The following is a 20,092-nucleotide window of genomic DNA, read 5'->3' as shown; positions in this document are numbered from 1 at the left end:
CCTTTCCAATGAGCTATCATGGGCTCAATTTGGATGCTAGGAACACCTCCAAACGTGACCTCTAAGTGGTGCTATGCTTTTGGCCAGTGGCACTGTGCTTTTGACCTTCTTGCTCAGAAAATCAAAATTTGCCTGTTTTGGCTGTGAATTAGATTTCTCTCTCCTCATGGATGATTTCACTGATGTAATTGATGACATGGAATGTAAATGTAATGGTAAAATAGTGTTAGAGGGTAGATTCATTAGTTAGAGGTGGTTTTGAGGCAAATGAATAAGTTTCCCTACTTTTAGAGGCAAGTTGTTTGACTGCCTATATTCCTGGTCCTTGTTTGGAAATGGTTGAAACAACTCCTCTTCTCATGGTTTCAACCCCTAATGGTTAGGATGAGGGATTGCAATGTCTATATTATGTATTTTCTTTCTCATTTGCAAGGGTTGGATTCACTTGGATGCTCTGAGCTTGATTGTACACCAATGTAAGCAGTTTGGCAAGGAAATTAATAGGAATTGCAGCTAATTTTGTGGGATACCTATGGTATGGTGCTTTTGCATAGTTTATTATTTTGTTATCAGTTGTTACATGTATGTCATCATCTACTTCACTTATTCTAATTAAATTATATTAAGATAGATAGGTAGAATCCATTGTTTGCAGTGCTCTACCTTGGGAAATCATTCATTATTCTATGTTTTCTTCTGTTTAGGAAGGATTCTTGACTTGCTCAATCCCTTATTAGCTCCTCACTAGTCTTAGACACCCCACCTCACTGAATTTCAAGTGCTAAAGCCTGCACCTACCTTGCCCCATAGAACACCCTGCATTCTGAACTAATTTCCCAGACCTAAACTACCTAGCTCCATCTGAACTAGTAAAACCCAACAAATTCAATCAAAATCCTCTGAGCTACTATACCTAGCCTAAAATCCTTTTCTGATCTAGTCATTTTGACTGAGATCCATAAGGAGAGAGCCCTCTCCCAACCTGGTAGGGCTAGCTACCAGGTTAAGCTTGGTTTGTGGTTACCTTAGAATTGCTTCAATTCAGCCTAAGGTCAATCTAGGCGATAACATAGTGGCGACCATACTGGGGAACATATTTTTATGTTCCTCAACAAAATGTATCAAGTTTAGATCTGATTGTTGATGGTGGACAACGATCAGAAACAGGAAGGCTAAAATCATTCACATGGTGACTCTAAATCAGTTTTGAGATCAGATCCAAAGACTCCACTAGAGGATGAAGCTGACCAACAAAAACATGAAAGGACAATATGGAAAGATCAGGTTTTCAAGTTGGAATTTCATCCAAGACATTATGTTCTTTGTTATAAATTATTTCTTCTCTTTTCCCGAGAATGTCAAGAAGGCTTTATGAAGTATACTGTATTTGAGAAAAGATTCTAGAGCTGCATTTGATTCTTTCCCTTTGAAGATTGTGAATACAAAATGTTCGCATGCCTTTGATCTTGATGAAGACCCTTCTTCTGAATCTTATGATGACCGTCTTCAAACTGATGAGCCTCAAGAGACCAAGACTGATTCTACAACTTTTGTATATACCCCTATGCCTTGTAAAATTCTAGATAGATACAAGCCTCTTATTTTACCTCCTATATCCCATGATTTCCCTAAAAATCATTACCTATATCTACCAAGATTTGATGGTGAATGTGACAGCATCACTGCTGAGAGACATGTATTGAATTTTGAGTGATTTCTTGACCTTTTTGAAGTTGATGAAGAGGATGTCAGTGTTAGGCTTTTTGCTCTTTCTTTGCAAGGCAAAGTCAAGAGATGGTTCAAAACCCTGCTTGATGCAAGCATCTCAGATTTCCAGTAGTTTGTCAAAGTTTTCCTCAACAAGTGGGTGGTCAAATAGAACCCTTTCTTGATTCTAGAAGATTATAACCAGCTAAAAAGACAGCCAAGGGAGACTGTACAATAATTTTCTACCAGATTTAACCAAGTTTATTGTTCGATGTCTGTTAATATAAGGCCTCCTCCTGGATCCACTCTCTTGCACTACCCGGATGCCTTTGATCTGGAAATGGAGTTTCAGCTGAGGGAAAGGAACCTTGCAACACTTGAAGAGATGCAAAACAATGCAGTAGATGTAGAGGCTAATTTGCTGATCAGAAGGGAAAAGTTGAAGGAAGAAGAGATGAAGAACATAGATCCAGAGGAATCAACATCTTTAGAGGTAAAGCTCGACATTTTGGTAAGTGTAGTGGAAGAGATGATGCAAAAGATCACCACAAGGAATGAGTATGATGTTCAAGACCATGGCTCGCTGATTGAAGAAGAACAAGTGGCTGATCCAAAACATTTTCTTTCTTATCCCAGTTGTCATAGATCTAATAATGATTGTTTTATAGATCATCTTGGAGAAGAGAGATCTGTTGATATGACATGTATGCTTGATGATGTGTTTTATACTGATTATTTCCCTAAGTTTGATTAGTATGATGATGATTATGTTCTCCAAATAGAAGCTAATATTGTAGTCAAACCAGTAGCTGGTTTGTGGAAGGAGGAATTTCACTTTTAGCATCTCAAATACAGTGATTAGCCGACGCATATCAACTATGGAAGTGAGGAAGAAAGTGCAAAAAATTTTGAAGTAAGTGAAGGATCTTTGCCTTTTTGTTTTGCTTTGTTTCAGATCATTAGAGACAACTTTCGTGCAATCAGAAATCAACCTTCGATAAGTTTCAATTTGGACCATCTTGAGGGCAATGAAATCCTTGTTCAAGACTTCTCATATCTAGATTTGCAGCCCCCGAATGCCATTGAATGTCAGGTTGCAGACAAAGACTTGGAAGCTGGAACATATGATCAAATGATGCAAGATCATTCGGTACCATTATGTTTTGAATCATTTTAGTTTTTGAAGGGAATTTTGCATGGTATATCTTCAAATGAGAAGCCTGTAGAAAATCATGCAATCTCATTCGGACCAATAGAAAATGGGTTGCAACAGTCTTTCCAAGTTTTTCATGATCTAATTGCTGATGTGTTGGATGATGTCTGTAGTAAAAGTCCTTCTCCATTAGCTAACTGTGAGCTTGGAAAAAGTATTGATACAAAATTGATCCAGTAGCCGGTTTCTTTGTCATTTTCAGCAGGAGTCTCATCACAAAGCTCATGAAAGTTTGAATTCATGGTACAAGGAGAAGAAAAGTAATCCATTGGATGAGATAAGCCCTAGTGCACATGAATCTCAATATCCTTATGCAGTATTTTTGGAGTTGGATAGAGAATCCATATTATTTAACGGATTTGTTTACAAGTTTTCATGGGAGTTGCCTTTCAGTAGTTCTCTCTTGTTGCTCGTAAGAAAGCACTTGCAGAGAATTCAAATAGCAACCAGCATGCTTACTTGGTTGCATTTGTTGTTTCATTTCAATTGATCAGGTGATGAATGGAATAGTTAGAGTAGGTTTTATTGAATAAGCTCCGTTTTGAGTATCTTTTCCAGTTTCTCAGTTGTGTTTTAGTATCGAGATAGTTTTTAGTTGAGTAAAAGTCAATTTGTGTCATCAAATCATCAGTTTTTAGTCATGCATTTCAGTTTGAGTTTTTGACTCCATGCCCAATGGATAAGGCTACTAGATCTATGGTGTTCTTGGCACCTCCAAGGAGCTGCCATCCCGATTGGAGCCAATGTTAGTGTCAGTGTTTCACACTGCCATCAGTGATCAAAATATGCTCTTTTGCATTTCATATTAGGAGTCCCATACTGATGAGTTTTCATTCCATTAGGTCATGGATTCATTAATGGTAGGTCTTTTCTTCAAATTTTTTGCTCAAAACTGTACTTGTTGATCCTCTTTCATATATTTTAGTCATGGCTCATGTTCACTTTGAAATTCATTTCATTAGGTCTTAGGGTTTGGTCTCATTAGGTTTTAGGGTCCCACCATGGTCAAATCCAATAATTACATTCCAATAATGATCAGCAAGGACATGAGGAGGCCAATAATGATTGGTAAAGCCATAATTTATCATATTGAAATCCTAATGTAGTTGTCACCTCAAAACTTGTTTTGAGGTGAAAACAAAATATTTTGTTTTTATCTTCATTTCTTATGTAATTTTATGTTTCCATGTGTAATATTGGTTCCTAGCTGCTCCTAAGCATCTGATGATGTTGCCGAGCACCTGCCACTACAAAAATCAAGTCATCATGAGCACCAATTCACCTGCAAAAACAAAAGAAAAACAAGCACTAAAACCCTAAATTCCTCTCCCACTGAGCTAGGGTTGGCTATGGGATCAGAGATATCTGAGAAGAGGAGGCATAAAGGATATCAAAAGGTATGAGGCCATTTCATATCATCAAACATCACGTCTCCATCATTTTCCAAGAAGTCATTCCAAGGAACAAGCCATTCACCACACATAAGGGAAAGTTTTTCTTCAAACTGTGTTTCTGAGCATAAAAGATGCATTTGACAAAAGTGAGAGGTTTTTGTCCATAATTGACCCAATAAGAAAAAAAAAAATCATTTTTTACATAGGTTTCATGGTTTGGGAGAAATGTCGAAAACATCATTTGCCTCAGGAGGGTTAATGCACCTCTCGAGTGACCTTGATAAAATCAATTTTTCTCCTAGATGGAATGACCAAATGACTTGCTTGATGAGTCAACTGATAAGTAGACACAATGATATTTCGAATGAGCTATCATAAGCTCAATTTTGAGTTCAGGAAGACCTTCAAAAGTTGACTGCAACAACACTATGCATTTTGGTAGTCTCATTCTGCACATTTTTACCAGTCTTGGGATATTGAGCTTTTGATAGGGAAAAGGAACTCCAAATTGAAAAAATCAAGATTTCTAGGAAAGTAGACTTGAAAATGTTTCCAATGAGCTATCCAATGCCTAATTTTGACACCAGAATGATAGTCGAAAGTTGTCTTGTAGATGGCACTGTGCTTTTGACAGTGGCGTTGCGCTTTTGGCAGTGGCGCTGCGCTTTTGGCAGGAGAGCTTAAAAACCCTCAAAACTTCAAGAAAATTCAAAATTTCTCTCTCTTACCTTCATTGCAAGTAATTTGACCTCCCTCACTTCAGTTTTGGTTTGCAAATCAAACTTTTAAGCATCATTTCCCATGGTAAATATGAAACCCTAAATTTTCCCCTAGTATGCCTAAAACCCTAAACCCTCATTGTTCCTCCTATCACCTATCACTACAACTCTAAACTCTTTCCCTATCCCTTTATCCCTTTATCCTTATTCCATATCATTCCTATCCCTTTATCCCTCTTCCCAAAGGGCAATTTCTCAAACAAAACAAGCCCTCCCTTTCATTTTTATCATTCCTACTCCCTCATTCATTTTCTAGCCCATAAGGTCATCTCCCATCCCCTCACTCCTAAATCACCCATACTCACTCCTTCCATACCTTCTCTAGGGGTACATAACTTCAAAACTTAGCAAACATGGACAAGGAAGACCTTCCAGCAGTGCTCAGGTGAAGACAGATGAGAAGGCCAAAGAGACTAGAACTGCTGAGATACTAGTGTTCTTGACATATCAGAGAGAGTCAAGGAAGTTGTTTGCAGCTACTAGGCAAGTGTTTGCTCCATGGGAAGTGGAAGGGACCTTGCCTTCTTCATCAGTCCACAGGAAAATGTTATCTCCACAAGGTGTGGAAGGGGCTTTGCCTTCTACATCGACAAAACAGGTACAGGTTGAGCAGCTGAGCAAAGGCAAGGAAAAGGTACAAGAAGATGACTTGGATGATGACCAAGAAAGGGAATTTCAGTTGGAGGAGCATGATGATGAGCCCGAGCAGCATGACACTGAGATCATTGATCTAGAGGCTCAAGAGAGGGAAAATGTCAAAGATGTCATTATTCAGGAGAAAGAAGCCCAAATACAAGCTTTGACGGACAACTTAGAGAGAGATAAGTTTGTCATCACTTACCTGGAGCAAGAAAACAAACAACTAAGTCATAAATAGGTCCTCATGGAACTTGAGCTACTGAAGATAAAGAGGCAAAGTGACAAAGAGGCTCATGTCACTTTGACTCCCATTGAGCAAGAAATTGAACAAGATAGGGAAACTTGGCTTGAAAGAGTCAACCTACATCTTGAAGGGCTCATTGACAAGGCCAACAGGGATAAGAAAATGCTCTGACACATGGCATACCATTACATGGCTCATAACAAAATTTGTAACATGAGGATCAGGAAGCTAAGAGATAGGTTGAGGGGAGCCTTATAGGGCAAGAAAGAGCAATATAGGTTGAAGATGTTGGCTGAAGCCTCCTTGGACAACAAAAGCACTTGATGGTGGTGCTCCATGCCAAATTTGGGAAAATTTTGAGGAGCTTTTGCATTTTTGAAATTTTGAAATTCTTAACATAGAAAATTTTCCCAGAAGCGTAGCGCCACCGGCACTGCACTTTTTCCTGAGGCATCCATTAGAGAAAAGGTTGACATTTTTGGATTCAAAATTTTGAGGACATGCACCCTAGAGATTTTTAGAAGTTTTGGAGCAGATCCGGTTCACCAAAAGGTCCAAAAACTACCAAAAAATGACCTTTCTACCTCTTTTTGGACACACAAAAACAGTCTTAGGAGATTCAAGTTTTGAAGGGGCAAAAGACCTCCAAATTCAAAAATTCTAGGTGTTACAGAAACTAGACTTGAAGAATTTTCTAATGAGCTATCATTGGCGCAATTTGGATGCTAGGAATGCCTCCAAAAGTGACCTAAATGTGGCGCTATGCTTTTGGCCAGTGGAGTTGTGCTTTTGACCATTTTGCTAAGAAAATCAAAATTCGCCTGTTTTGACTGTGAATTTGATTTTTCTCTCCTTGTGGATGATTTCACTGATGTAGTTGATGACATGTAATGTAAATGTAATGTTAAAATAGTGTTATAGGGTAGATTCATTAGTTAGAGGTGGTTTTGAGGCAAATGAATCAGTTTCCCTACTTTTTGAGGCAAGTTGTTTGACTGCCTATATTCCTGGTCCTTGTTTGGAAATGGTTGAAACAACTCCTCTTCTCATGGTTTTGACCCCTGATGGTTAGGATGAGGGATTTCAATGTATATATTATGTATTTTATTTCTCATTTGCAAGGGTTGGATTCACTTGGATGCTCTGAGCTTGATTGTACACCATTGTAAGCAGTTTGGCAAGGAAATTAATAGGAATTGCAACTATTTTTATGGGATACCTATGGTATGGTGCTTTTTCATAGTTTCTTCTTTTGTTATTAGTTGTTACATGTATGTCATCATCTACTTCACTACTTCTAATTGAATGATATCAAGATAGATAGGTAGAATCCATTGTTTGCAGTGCTCTACCTTGGGAAATCATTCAGTATTCTATGTTTTCTTCTGTTTAGGAAGGATTCTTGACTTGCTCAAGCCCTTCTTAGCTCCTCACTGGTCTTAGACACCCCACCTCACTAAATTTCAAGTGCTAAAGCCTATACCTACCTTGCCCCATAGAACACCCTGCATTCTGACCTAATTTCCTAGACCTAAACTGCCTAGCTCCATTTGATCCAGTCATTTTGACTGAGATCCATAAGGAGAGATCCTTCTCCCAACCTGGTAGGGCTAGCTACCAGGTTAATATTGGTTTTTGGTTACCCTATAATTGCTTCAATTCAGCCTGAGGTCAATCTAGGTGATAACATATGCTCATCCTCCTCCTCAACAATTACATTATAACACTCCAGTGCACAGCCCAGTTGTGTCACCCATTCTAGTTGAAGCACTTCCATTGTCTTCTGGGGTATTTTGAAGATAGCTGCTTTTAATACATGTAGTGCATCGTCAGCAGTATCCCACCAACAATATTCAAATGTGAAAGTTAACAGAAATCCCTCGCGCAAGATATCCCATTCGCTCGTACCAAGGCGGAGCTCCATCTCAGTATACCAATTCATGGGTATGACATCCAAGGTATGATAGAACAAATGCACCCATTCAAGTTGTGGCTCTTCCCCATAGACCTTGGTCCATTTTGCGAGGTGTGTATGTGGATCATCCCGTCCGTCATACTTATCTGCTAGCCACATCTATGGTTTCCTGAATCGTAGGCGCATCATCCTTCTGCATCTGCACTAATCCTCAAAGCTTCTCTGATGCGTACCCCACCACCTTGCAGGCGTAGCGCACAGTTGTTGGAATTATGATACAGGTTTTGTCCTTGATGGCAACTCACTTAGATGAAATATCATAGTGTAGCAGGTTAACAATAAAGAATTATAGATCAAACTCCATAGAATTAAGAAAGAGAGGTATACACAGGTTAACCTTGTCCAAGCTGCATATACACGCAGGTTTACTAAACAAAAGGAGCGTATACATACACATGCACTTTCATAGAAGGAAAAGCATGTATATCTTGGAAAACCAAAAGTTTTTGGTCTAGGGTATTTGATTGGTCCGAGGTATTTGGTCCAACGTATTGGTCCTAAGTAGTTTTGGTCCATGGTATTAAGAAAGGCCTAAAAGTATATAAGGAGGAGAAGATCATTAGGCTAAGGGTGTGCAAGGATTTGAATATCTCATGAAGTGTTGAATCATATATGCAGGTTAATGAGCTTCTGATGGTTTGCTTGATCTGATCTAAGGATGCACCTATAAGGCTGATGAAGTTTGATGGACCGGGATCATAAAGGCTTAAGAGTATTATCATTATGTGGTTTGTTCTTGAACAGTCTAGATCTGAATATTGAAGCATGTTTTATTTTGTAAATGTGATTATCTGGGTATGACTGAAGTCTGGAATAGTTGTGATGTTTAAGTTATCATTTACAGATTTGTACATAGGTTCGCTTTAGTAAAAGAGCGTATACACGTTGGTTCAACATATCAAAGTAGCATATACATAATAAATTTGAATTTTTAGATCTTTATGCTGGATCCCTTTGGTAAAAGTGCATATACACGTTGGTTCGACACATGGAAGTAGCGTATACCTTATGAAGTATGACGTTTAAAGTTTCAGTTGTTTTTGTTTGCTGTTGCAGAGTTTTTGGTTCTGCTTTGTGTTCTAGTGACCATATTCTGGTGACAGTGTTCTGAATGATCAGATTGATTGATTATGATTTTCTTCAGTGATTGATTGATTTAGTTGTGGTTGATTCAGAAAGTGATGATTAGGTTTCAGTGATTGGTTGATGCAGATGTATTTGATGGTTGTATTGCAATTATGATTTCTGAGTTTCAATGTTGTTGATGGGTCCAATATGAAAATTGGATGAAACATGGCCTTCAGATTGTGGTGTTGTGTTCCAGGAGTATCCAGTCTAAAAATTCATGAAACGTGGTCCCTAGTGGAAGAGTGGAGTTTTCTATAGGCTGACACCTACGTACTAGTAAACATATTGGCTAGTACAAGAGCTAGGGGGTTGTAGCTCCCTTCCAGTAGTAGATGGAGATCGGGAGAAGGTTGTAGCCTTCTGCAGGTGGGTGCCTGCATACTGTTATGAGTCTGCACCAGTACAAGATTATAAACATATTTTCTTATTATTAAAAATAAGACAGAGACGACAACAGCAAGTGGTTTTTACCCACATTGGTTTCCACCTTATATCTTGGTGTTCATGTGTGTTGCTTATGTGTGATGCTTTATTCTGCTTTTACTACATTATCTAATAAATCTCTGATATACTGGTTTAAGCTCAAAACATGATAAATTGTCTAAATCAAAAGTTCTTTGCATATATGCTGGTTGCTTTAAGTACAATCGCGTGTACATGATATTTCACTTCACTGAAGTAGCATATATAAATATGTTTGGGAAATAAAGTTATAGATCTGATAATATTGATTCACCCCCTTCTCAGTATTATTTCCAATAGTTGGTATCAGAGCAGGTCCTTCAAAAGAAGCTTGATCACTTGAAGGGAGATCCATCATCATGAGTAATCAAGAAAGCATGGGATCCATTAGACCACCAATCTTTGATGGGAGCAAATTTGTTTATTGGAAAATAAAAACCACAACCTATCTACAATCACTTGGAATGGATGTCTGGGAAATTGTTGAAGGAGGATATACATTTCCAACAACAATTCCTACATATACAATAGGTAAAAAGCAATATGAAACCAATGCCAGAGCAGTCAATACTTTATTGGGAAGTCTGTCATAATCATAATTTGTCAAAGTCATGCAGCTCAAATCAGCCAAAGAAATATGGGACAAAATTGTTCTGAGCTATGAAGGAGACTCTCAGGTAAAATGTGCTAAGCTTCAAACTCTCAAAATTCAGTATGAAACTCTTAAGATGCACAGTGATGAAAGTATAGCTAGTTACTTCTTACGTATAGATGAGGTTGTTAATTTTATGAAGAATATAGGTGAAGAAATAAAGGAAATTACCTTAGTTGAGAAAGTTTTGAGATCCTTATCTGCTAAATTTGAATCAAAAGTGTCCGCCATAGAAGAAAAATAGGATCTGCAGACTATCACTATGACATAGCTTCACGGAATCTTAACTGCCTTTGAGATGAGAAAAGGAGGACCATCAGATATGAGAGAAGCTACATTTAAAGCTTTAGCAAAAGGAAATGAAGAACACAATGAATCAGGACATATTTCAAAAGAAGAAGATGAGGTAAACTTTGTTAAGAAGCTTCAACGGGGTTCTGGAATATTTAGAGGTAAGCTCCCTTCAAATGCTTTGCCTGTGGTAGAGTCGTTCATTATGCTGCCAAATGTCCTCATAGAGATAAATATGAAAAGAGGAATATACAAAATGGAATAGAAAACAAGTTGTAAGTAAAAGGAGTTACTATACTTATGAAGATAGCGATGGTTTATCAAATAGTGATGAAGATGAAAACAATAATGATTATAGACCTCTAATGGCTTATGACGATGATAATTTCTGGGATGCTTTACAAGAAGATGACCTTCATGAAGAAATCTCTAAAATCAAAATTTGTTTAGAAGAGAATAATATGATTATAGATACCTTGACATACCAACTTGCTAAAAAAGAAAAACACAATGAAAAACTAGAATGTGAAATTGTGGGTCTAAGAAAGGATCTTGAGAAAACGAAATCTCTCAATCTTAGATTTGCTAAAGGATCAGAAACTTTAAATGAAATTATCAAAGTGCAGCATTCTCCTCTGATAAATACAGGTCTTGGATATACTGAAGAAGCATCTCAATCATAGAAGTTGTCAACCTCCACTAAAAGTTATCTTGATGCAGCAAAGACCAGTGAACAGTATGACAATCGTCAGCAAAAGCATAAAGCATATCACTAGGAAAATCATACTCAATTTACTCCAAGGATGAATAGAAGCCACAACCAACCTCAAGTAGATCATACTCAATTTTCTCCAAAGATGAATATCAATAGAAACTACAATCACTAGGTCAATAGTTTCGATAGTCGCAAGAACTTCTTTAATGGGCAATGTTTTTCATGTGATAATTTTGGACACAAATCTGATCAATGTGTTTCTTACAAAACCATCATGACTAGAGAAGCACGAAATCAAAGGAATGTGTCAGGGATCAAGAAAAGTTCCTATAATAGCTTTTCTCTTCTTGAAAATGAAATAGAATGCTCAATCTGTAACAACTTTGGTCATGAAGAATCTGAATGCAGGAGAAAATTTTAGCAAACATCTCAAAAGGAGCAAACTCCATTAAATCCCAAGATATGGAGAAGGAAAGAATCTCAAACAGAAAGATGTGGTATAGCCTTGTATGCAGAAGGACAAGAAAATCAGTGGTACATCGATAGTGGATGCTCAAAACACTTGATAGGTGACAAAGAAAAACTACACTCATATGGAAACAACACTCCTGCTATCATAAAAGGTAAAGGCTCTGTTTTCTTGAAAGAAAAGGTTAAAGCTGGAAATGTTATGTATGTAGATGGTTTAAAGCATAACCTGTTGAGTGTCAGTCAAATGTGTGATCAAGGAAATGAAGTGGTGTTTCGATGAAACAGATGTGTTGTTCGTGAGCTTGACACAGAAGAGATCGTGATCAAAGGTACAAGAACTCCAAACAACCTATACATACTCAAGGGAGGACAAAAACATTGCTATCTAAGAAAAAATTATGAAAACTGGTTGTGGCATAGAAGATTGGGACATCTAATCTTTTCTCAAATAAGAAAATCATGCAGATTCAAGGTTGTTCGTGATCTTCCAGATATCAGCATCCCTGAAAATACAATATGCAAACCATGTCAAATTGGTAAGCAAACTAGAGCTCACTTCATTGAAAAAGAAGGGTCAGCTAGTAAGCCTCTTGAACTTGTCCATACTGATTTATGTGGACCATCAAGGAAAAAGTCACCTCGTGGAGAAGAATACTTTATTTTGTTCATTGATGATTTTTCTAGAATGTGTTGGATAGGTCTTCTAAAGCATAAAGATGAAGCATTTGAAAAGTTCCAAGCCTTCAAAACTTTGGTTGAAAATGAATCAGATTGAAAAATCAAACACCTCAGATCTGATTGAGGAGGGGAATTTACCTCGGATGAATTATTTTCCTTTTATGAACAACATGGAATAAAAATGCAATTCTCCACCGCAAGGAATCCTCAGCAAAGTGGAGTGGTAGAAAGAATGAATAGAATTGTTCAACAAATGGCTCGAGCTATGCTAAATGAATCTGAAACTCCTACAACCTTCTAGGGTGAAGCTGCATTCGCTACCATAACTATTCTCAACCAAGCAAATGTTTGGGTAAATAACACTCAAACTCCACATGAACTTTGGAATAGTAAGACTCCTTCTGTAAAATATTTTAAAGTTTTTGAAAGAAAATTTTATATCAAAAGGACTGATGAAAAACTTGGTAAGTTTGAGCCCAGAGCAGATGAAGGTATTCTTCTTGGTTACTCTTCCCGAAGTAAAGGATATAAATGATATAATAAAAGACTTGGGAAAATTGTTGAAAGTATTGATGTTGTAGTGGATGAAGCATGCAAAAATCCAAAATAGATAAAAACAAAAGATTATAACAATCAAGAAGATGGGGATTATTTTCCCACATCAAATCACAATGATATTGAAGAAGAAACCAATGAAACACCAGAAGAAGAGATAACAGTAGAAGAAAAGATTCCATCTAGGTATGTTCAGAAAAATCATCCGGAAACTCAAATTTTAAGGGAAAAAGAGGTAGGTCTACAAACAAGAAGAACTATTACAGAAACCTCAAGCTATCTAACATTACTATCCTCCACCGAACCTCAAAATGTAAATGAAGCATGCAAAGATGAATGTTGGGTCAAGGCCATGAACGAAGAAATTCAGCAAATTCAAAAGAATAATACTTGGGAATTAGTTTCTAGACCTCATGATAAAAATATTATAGGAACTAAATGGATATTCAGAAACAAGATGAATGAAAATGGAGAACTCATTATAAACAAGGTCAGACTTGTTTGTAAAGGGTATGCTCAACAAGAAGGTATATATTTTGAAGAAACTTTTGCACCTGTTGCTAGACTTGAAGCCATAAGGATGTTTCTTGCTCTTTCTAGCTTTTAGAAATTCAAAGTATACCAAATGGATGTAAAATCTGCTTTCCTTAATGGAGATTTAGAAGAAGTTTATATTGAACAACGAGAAGGATTCATTCTTGGAAATGATGAAAAACTTGTATGCTAACTCAAAAAGGCTCTCTATGGTCTGAAACAGGCTCCAAGGGCCTGGTATTACTACCTTGACAAATATCTACACCAACAAGGTTTTGCAAAAGGTTCAACAGATAGCAACCTATATACAAAGATTGAAACTGATAAATTGCTAATTATTGTTGTTTATGTTGATGTTATCATTTTTGGTAGCAATGAAGAATCCATGAGTCAGAATCTTGCTTCAGTAATGCAACAAGAATTTGAAATTTCCTTGCTTGGTGAACTTACCTATTTTCTTGGTCTACAAGTTCAACAAAATAAACATGGTATTTTTCTTTCACAAACCAAATATCTCAAACAGATCTTGAAAATGCATGGCATGGAAGATTCTAAACTTGTATGTACCCCAATGGTAATAGGATGCAGTCTCAGCTCAAATGATGAATCAGCAATAGTACATCAACCAACTTACAGATCCATGATTGGAAGTCTACTTTATCTAACAGGTACCCGACCTGACATCATGCATACAGTAGGAATAGTTGGAAGATTCCAAGCAAAACCAAAGGAATCACACCTTCAAGTAGTCAAAAGAATTTTCAAATATCTTCAAGGAAATGAAAAATTTGGTTTATGGTATCCTAGAGATATAGATCTTACTCTTCATGCATATACAGATGCAGATTGGGGAGGTAGTGTTGATGATAGAAAAAGCACTAGTGGTGGTGCATTCTATATGGATTCCAGGTTAGTATCTTGGTTCAGCAAGAAACAAAGTTCAATTGCTTTATCTATCATTGAAGAAGAATATGTGGCTACTGCATCTTGCTGCACATAACTACTTTGGATGATGAAAACCTTGCAAGACATTCAGATGACATGTACTCCACCCATCTCTATTCTATGTGATAATACAAGTGCCATCAATATTTCAAAGAATCCAGTCATGCACTCCAAGACCAAGCACATACCCATCAAATACCATTTTCTACGTTAACAAGTGCTTGAACAAAAGCTCAAATTGGAGTATGTTCCCTCTAAAGAACATGTTGCTGATATATTCACTAAACCACTACCCAAAGAGACATTTGAATATCTCAGACAAAAGCTGGGAGTAGTTGCTGCATCATCCAGCTGTTAAATCCAATTTTTCAAAGAAAGGTTATTATACGCATGTTTTATGGAGTATAGTCGCATACACATGTGGGTTTCTGTGGGTGAAGAAGCGTATATGTTTTTCAGACAAGAAAAACAGTGGGGTAGGCTCTGATATGGGTTTTTCAGAGAAAGGTTATTATACATGTGTTTTATGGAGTATAGTCACGTACACACACGGGTTTCTATGGGTCAAGAAGTGTATATGTTTTTTAGACAAGAAAAACAGTGGGGCAGGCTCTGATATGGGTGCTCTGACTGATATTGATGATTAATTTCTATCTATAAGCTTTGTTCATTAATTTTTTATCTGACTGATGAAGATGCCTTGATCATTGACCTGTTAACAATGCACAGGTAGCACAGGTTCAGGGGGAGCATTAGCCTTCACATACTTTCAGCATTGTTGGCATTATGGTTACTAAGTCTAGCTATGGCTTCAGATATTTATACCATTTGTTACTTAAGTCATGTAAAATTTGAGGGTGCGATGTGTCTCCTTATACATTTGAATAAGTCCTCTTGGACAAATGATGTAATATATATCCCCACTTTACATGGGATGGATGATGTAATATTTATTGTTTCTATCATGTATAAATAATTGGTATATCCCCACTTGGTTGGGAGATGGATGTATGTATGAGTCATTGGTGATAGGAAGGTCATACTCACATAGTTGAGTTATAGAGTCATGTTATTCTTTTAGAAAATATTTTTTTTACAAACTCAGCTTGTGCTTAGGGGGAGCATGGACGGTTTCAATGCATCTCAGCATGTACAAAAGGGGAGCTCAATCAGAATTTAGCATGTACTTAGGGGGAACACGAACAACATAATGTATGTCAAAGGGAGAAAATATCTTGGTCCACCCTTTGCCCTTGATGTCAAAGGGGGAGAGTGACTTGGTGTTGTTGTTGCCATCAAGTCCAAAGGGGGAGATTGTTGGCATTATGATACAAGTGTTGTCCTTGATGGAAACTCACTCAGATGAAAGATCATAGTGCAGCAGGTTAACAACAAAGAACTATATATCAGACTCCAAAGAATGAAGAAAGAGAGGTATACACAGGTTCACCTTGTCCAAGCTGCTTATACACGCAGGTTTACAAAACAAAAGGAGTGTATACATGCACACACACTTTCACAGAAGGAAAAGCACGTATATCTTGGAAAACCAAAAGTTTTTGGTCCAAAGTATTATTTGGTCCAAGATATTTGATTGGTTTGAGTTATTTGGTCCAAGGTATTGGTCCTAAGTAGTTTTGGTCCATGGTATTGTGAAAGGCATAAAAGTATATAAAGAGGAGAAGATCATTAGGCCAAGGGTGTGCAAGGATTTGAATATCTCATGAAGTGTTGAATCATATATGCAGGTTAATGAGCTTCTGATGGTTTGCTTGATTTGATCTAAGGATGCACCTATAAGGCTGATGAAGGTTGATGGATTGGGATCATAAAGGCTTAAGAGTATTATCATTATGTGGTTTGATCTTGAACAGTCTAGATCTGAATACTGACACATGTTTTATTCTGTAAATGTGATGATCTGGGTATGACTGAAGTCTGGAATAGTTGTGATGTTTAAGTTATCATTTACAGATCTATATGCAGGTTCGCTTTAGTAAAAGAGCATATACACACTGGTTCAGCATATCAAAGTAGCGTATACATCATAAATTTGAATTTGCAAATCTGTACACTGGTTCCCTTTGGTAAAAGTGCGTATACATGCTGGTTCGATAGATGGAAGTAGCGTATACCTTATGAAGTATGATGTTTAAAGTTTCAATTGTTTTTGTCTACTATTGCAGAGTTCTGGTTTTTGCTTTATGTTCTGGTGACTGTATTCTAGTGACTGTGTTCTGAATGATCAGATTGATTGATTGTGATTTGCTTCAGTGATTTATTGATTTAGTTGTGGTTGATTCAGAAAATGATGATTGGGTTTCAGTGATTGGTTGATGCAAATTTATTTGATGGTTGTATTGCAGTTATGATTTTCTGAGTTTCAATGTTGTTGATGGGTCTAGTATGAAAATTGGATGAAATGTGACCTTCAGATTGTGGTGTTTTGTTCAAAGAGTATCCAGTCTGAAAATTCATGAAACGTGGTCCCTAGTGGAAGAGTGGAGTTTTCTGTAGGCTAGCACCTACGTACTAGTAAACATATTGGCTAGTATAAGAGCTAGGGGGTTGTAGCTCCCTTCCAGTAGTAGCTGGAGAATGAGAGAAGGTTGTAGCCTTCTGCAGGTGGGTGCTTGTGTACTGGTATGAGTCTGCACCAGTACAAGATTGTAAACAAATTTTCTTATTATTAAAAAGAAGACAGAGATGACAACAGCAGGTGGTTTTTACCCACATTGGGTTTCCACCTTATATCTTGGTGTTCATGTGTGTTGCTTATGTGTGATTCTTTATTATGCTTTTACTGCACTGTCTAATAAATCTCTGATATACTGGTTTAAGCTCAATACATGATAAATTTTCTAAATCAAAAGTTCTCTGCATATACGCTGGTTTCTTTAAGTACAATCATGTGTACACGCTAGTTTACTTCACTGAAGTAGCATATATAAATCTATTTGGGAAATAAAATTATAGATCCGATAATACTGATTCACCCCCCTCTGAGTGTTATTTCCAATAGCAATGCCCATTTCAGAGCATCGAACCGTTGTTGTTCTGGCATTGCGCCTTCAAATTTGTTCAAGAATTCATCCATCATTGTCAACTCATCATACATAGGTAGATCCCTTACCTCTGTTGTCATGCAGCATAGTGATATTACCATCATGTTGCAATTGAGCATGGTTACCTCGTGTAACTGATTCTGCCATCGTTCTATTTCTTCGTCTGAATCCGAAGTGCAAGAGCTTTCGTTCTCCCACAAAATCCTACCATCTGCTGTTGGATTCACCCAATCCTACTCTTGATCGGTTATCTTGTAGATACAGTTGAGCTCGTCATCACTATCATCGTCACGCATCGGTTCCGTGTAGCACGCCCCTTCCACAGGGTCTTTAGATTTATTACTCTGTTCATATCAGTGGCTCAATCTATTCCCAGTAGCATGAGATAGGGATTGTTGTCATCGAAAATCTTTATCACTTCAAAATCTTCTAGTGTGCTCACACCTTCAATGTCTACTGTTATCCCCTGCAACCTTCCCATTGGTAGGATCTTTTGTTGGTTCAGCATTCACAATTGAATAGGATACCATTGTAACGTGGGTCTGCCCATATGTTCCCATGTTTGCTTTGGTAGTACATTCGCGTCCAATCAAAGATCTAGAATTACTTGATCCATTTCGTACTCTCTGATTTGCACAGTCAATCTCATTTCCCTTCCTGTTCACAATGCATGCTTTTCAAGTTTCCAGACTATGAACGGTTCTCTTGACCAAACACATCTAGTGATAAGTTCCTGTAGTCCTTTTACAGCCTTGCTATTGTGCAGCAGTTTCATACATGTCTCCAGAAAGGTAGTGATCATTGAAGGATCCATCTCTGGCTCTAGTTGATCCTTAATACCTGAAGTGGAGGCCTCCGTGAAGCTCTTCTTAGCTTCCATGAATGTCTCCTTCACACACTCTAAATCAAATTCAACTTCCTTTGTAGGAGCCTTGTGAACCAATACACTTTCTTCAGGCTTCTTACCTTTGTCATCTCCTGTCGTGATACCGCTTTGGAGCACTATGTTTACATTCGGGTCCTCTTCATGCGGCTCAGACCTCATCATTTGCAAATTCTAAGTCGGGGGAGGCTGGAGTATCCCTTTATTGTGCAGGCTCGCTATCATGGTAGGGTAGTCCTCTCTCTCATGATCAAAATGAGTGCAATATAAACATGATGCTTTCATTAGATTTGTACAGTTGCGGGCATAATGCCCTAGCCCTCCGCAATTGTAACAAATCAGTTGTCTGCGACCCCTTCCTGGTCCCATTCCACCTCAACCTCATCTGCAACCCCTTCCTGGTCCCATTCCATCTCGATCTCATCTGCAACCCCTTCCTGGTCCCATTCCACCTCGACCTCGCCCGCGCACCTAAAATCTAGTGCGTGCCATTCCCGCATTTGGGTCGAGGGATTGCGTTTCGGTCTGCACCCTGTAGGCAGGATTCCGATCCATTATGAGTTCATAACTTCTGCAGGTCCACTCATCATGGCTTATTGACCTGAAGAAATTACAGAACAATTGTTGGGACATCTGCGTATACTTTTGTAATAGATGACAATTATCCATAGCATGTTTTCCTCCTATCTGACAAATCCTACACCATAATGCAGGCACCATGCTTAGTCCTGCTTGTGCTTCTAGTCTTAATGGCATCGACGCTCCTCCCACTAATTAGTTCACGAAGACTAGACAATGGTCCTTGTCATGCCCTTAGCCTTTGCATTTTATGCATCATACCTCCTCGCGTGCCTCTGGCCAAGTTGTCCTATCCTGTTTCAAACTTTGCATTTCCAGGCACAAATTTTGCAGTTGCGCGTGGATTTCTTGGACTCCCAAGCCAAGATCTTGTATTTGTGTCTCGTGTACTCTCATTGCAATCTTCAAAGCTTCGGCCTTGGTGGATAACTTCTGCTATGACAACATCATCCTTAGATGTGGTGTTAGTGACACTACAAACCATGCACGATTCTGTTTGTTCGTCGAGGTCATGTTGGCTTCACAAATCATACTCTTTAGTCTCTGATCCAGATCCCATGGGGTTTTGCCTGGAAGCATCGTGATTTCCTTAAACCTGATATTCGATTGTGTCTTTGACTTTGGCCTACTAAATTCCTTGTTCAGTGCAGCCTAGATATCTACGATCTCCACGTTTGGATGGTCATTAGAATGCTTAATGTACCATGTTAGCGCGTGATCCTGCAATGTGCTTACCAACGTTGCCTTCTTTATATTGTCATCCAGAACTCCTTGTGCTTCCCATACAGCTTTTACCACGAACCAAAATTGGTCCGGATCCTCGTTCCCTACTCCCATGAATACCGGAAAATTTATTGCACTCACCATATTGAACTGTGGTGGTGGTGGAGGTGGTGTGGGCGGAGATGGAGATGTCGATGGTGAAACTGGTGGTGGTGTAGGTGGGGGTGGTAGGCGCAGAATTCTTTGCCTTATAAAATTGATTGTGCTCCTCGAAGAAACTTTCACGAGCTCTTCCTCACTTTCCTGCTGAGGTGAAATCAAGGGGTTATTTTCTATCTCTTCCCTACCTTCATTTCTATAGATCGTCCCACTTCATGTAGCCCCAAACATCAATTTATTCACCTAACCTGCTTTTCACACAATAGCATCTTAATCCAAGTGTTCAAAAATTTAATGTACT

Source organism: Pinus tabuliformis, chromosome 6 (assembly GCF_031772625.1).
Source record: "Pinus tabuliformis cultivar Carrire ecotype Pingquan chromosome 6, CPIR1, whole genome shotgun sequence".
NCBI lineage: Eukaryota > Viridiplantae > Streptophyta > Pinopsida > Pinales > Pinaceae > Pinus > Pinus tabuliformis.
This window is presented reverse-complemented; position numbering follows the sequence as displayed.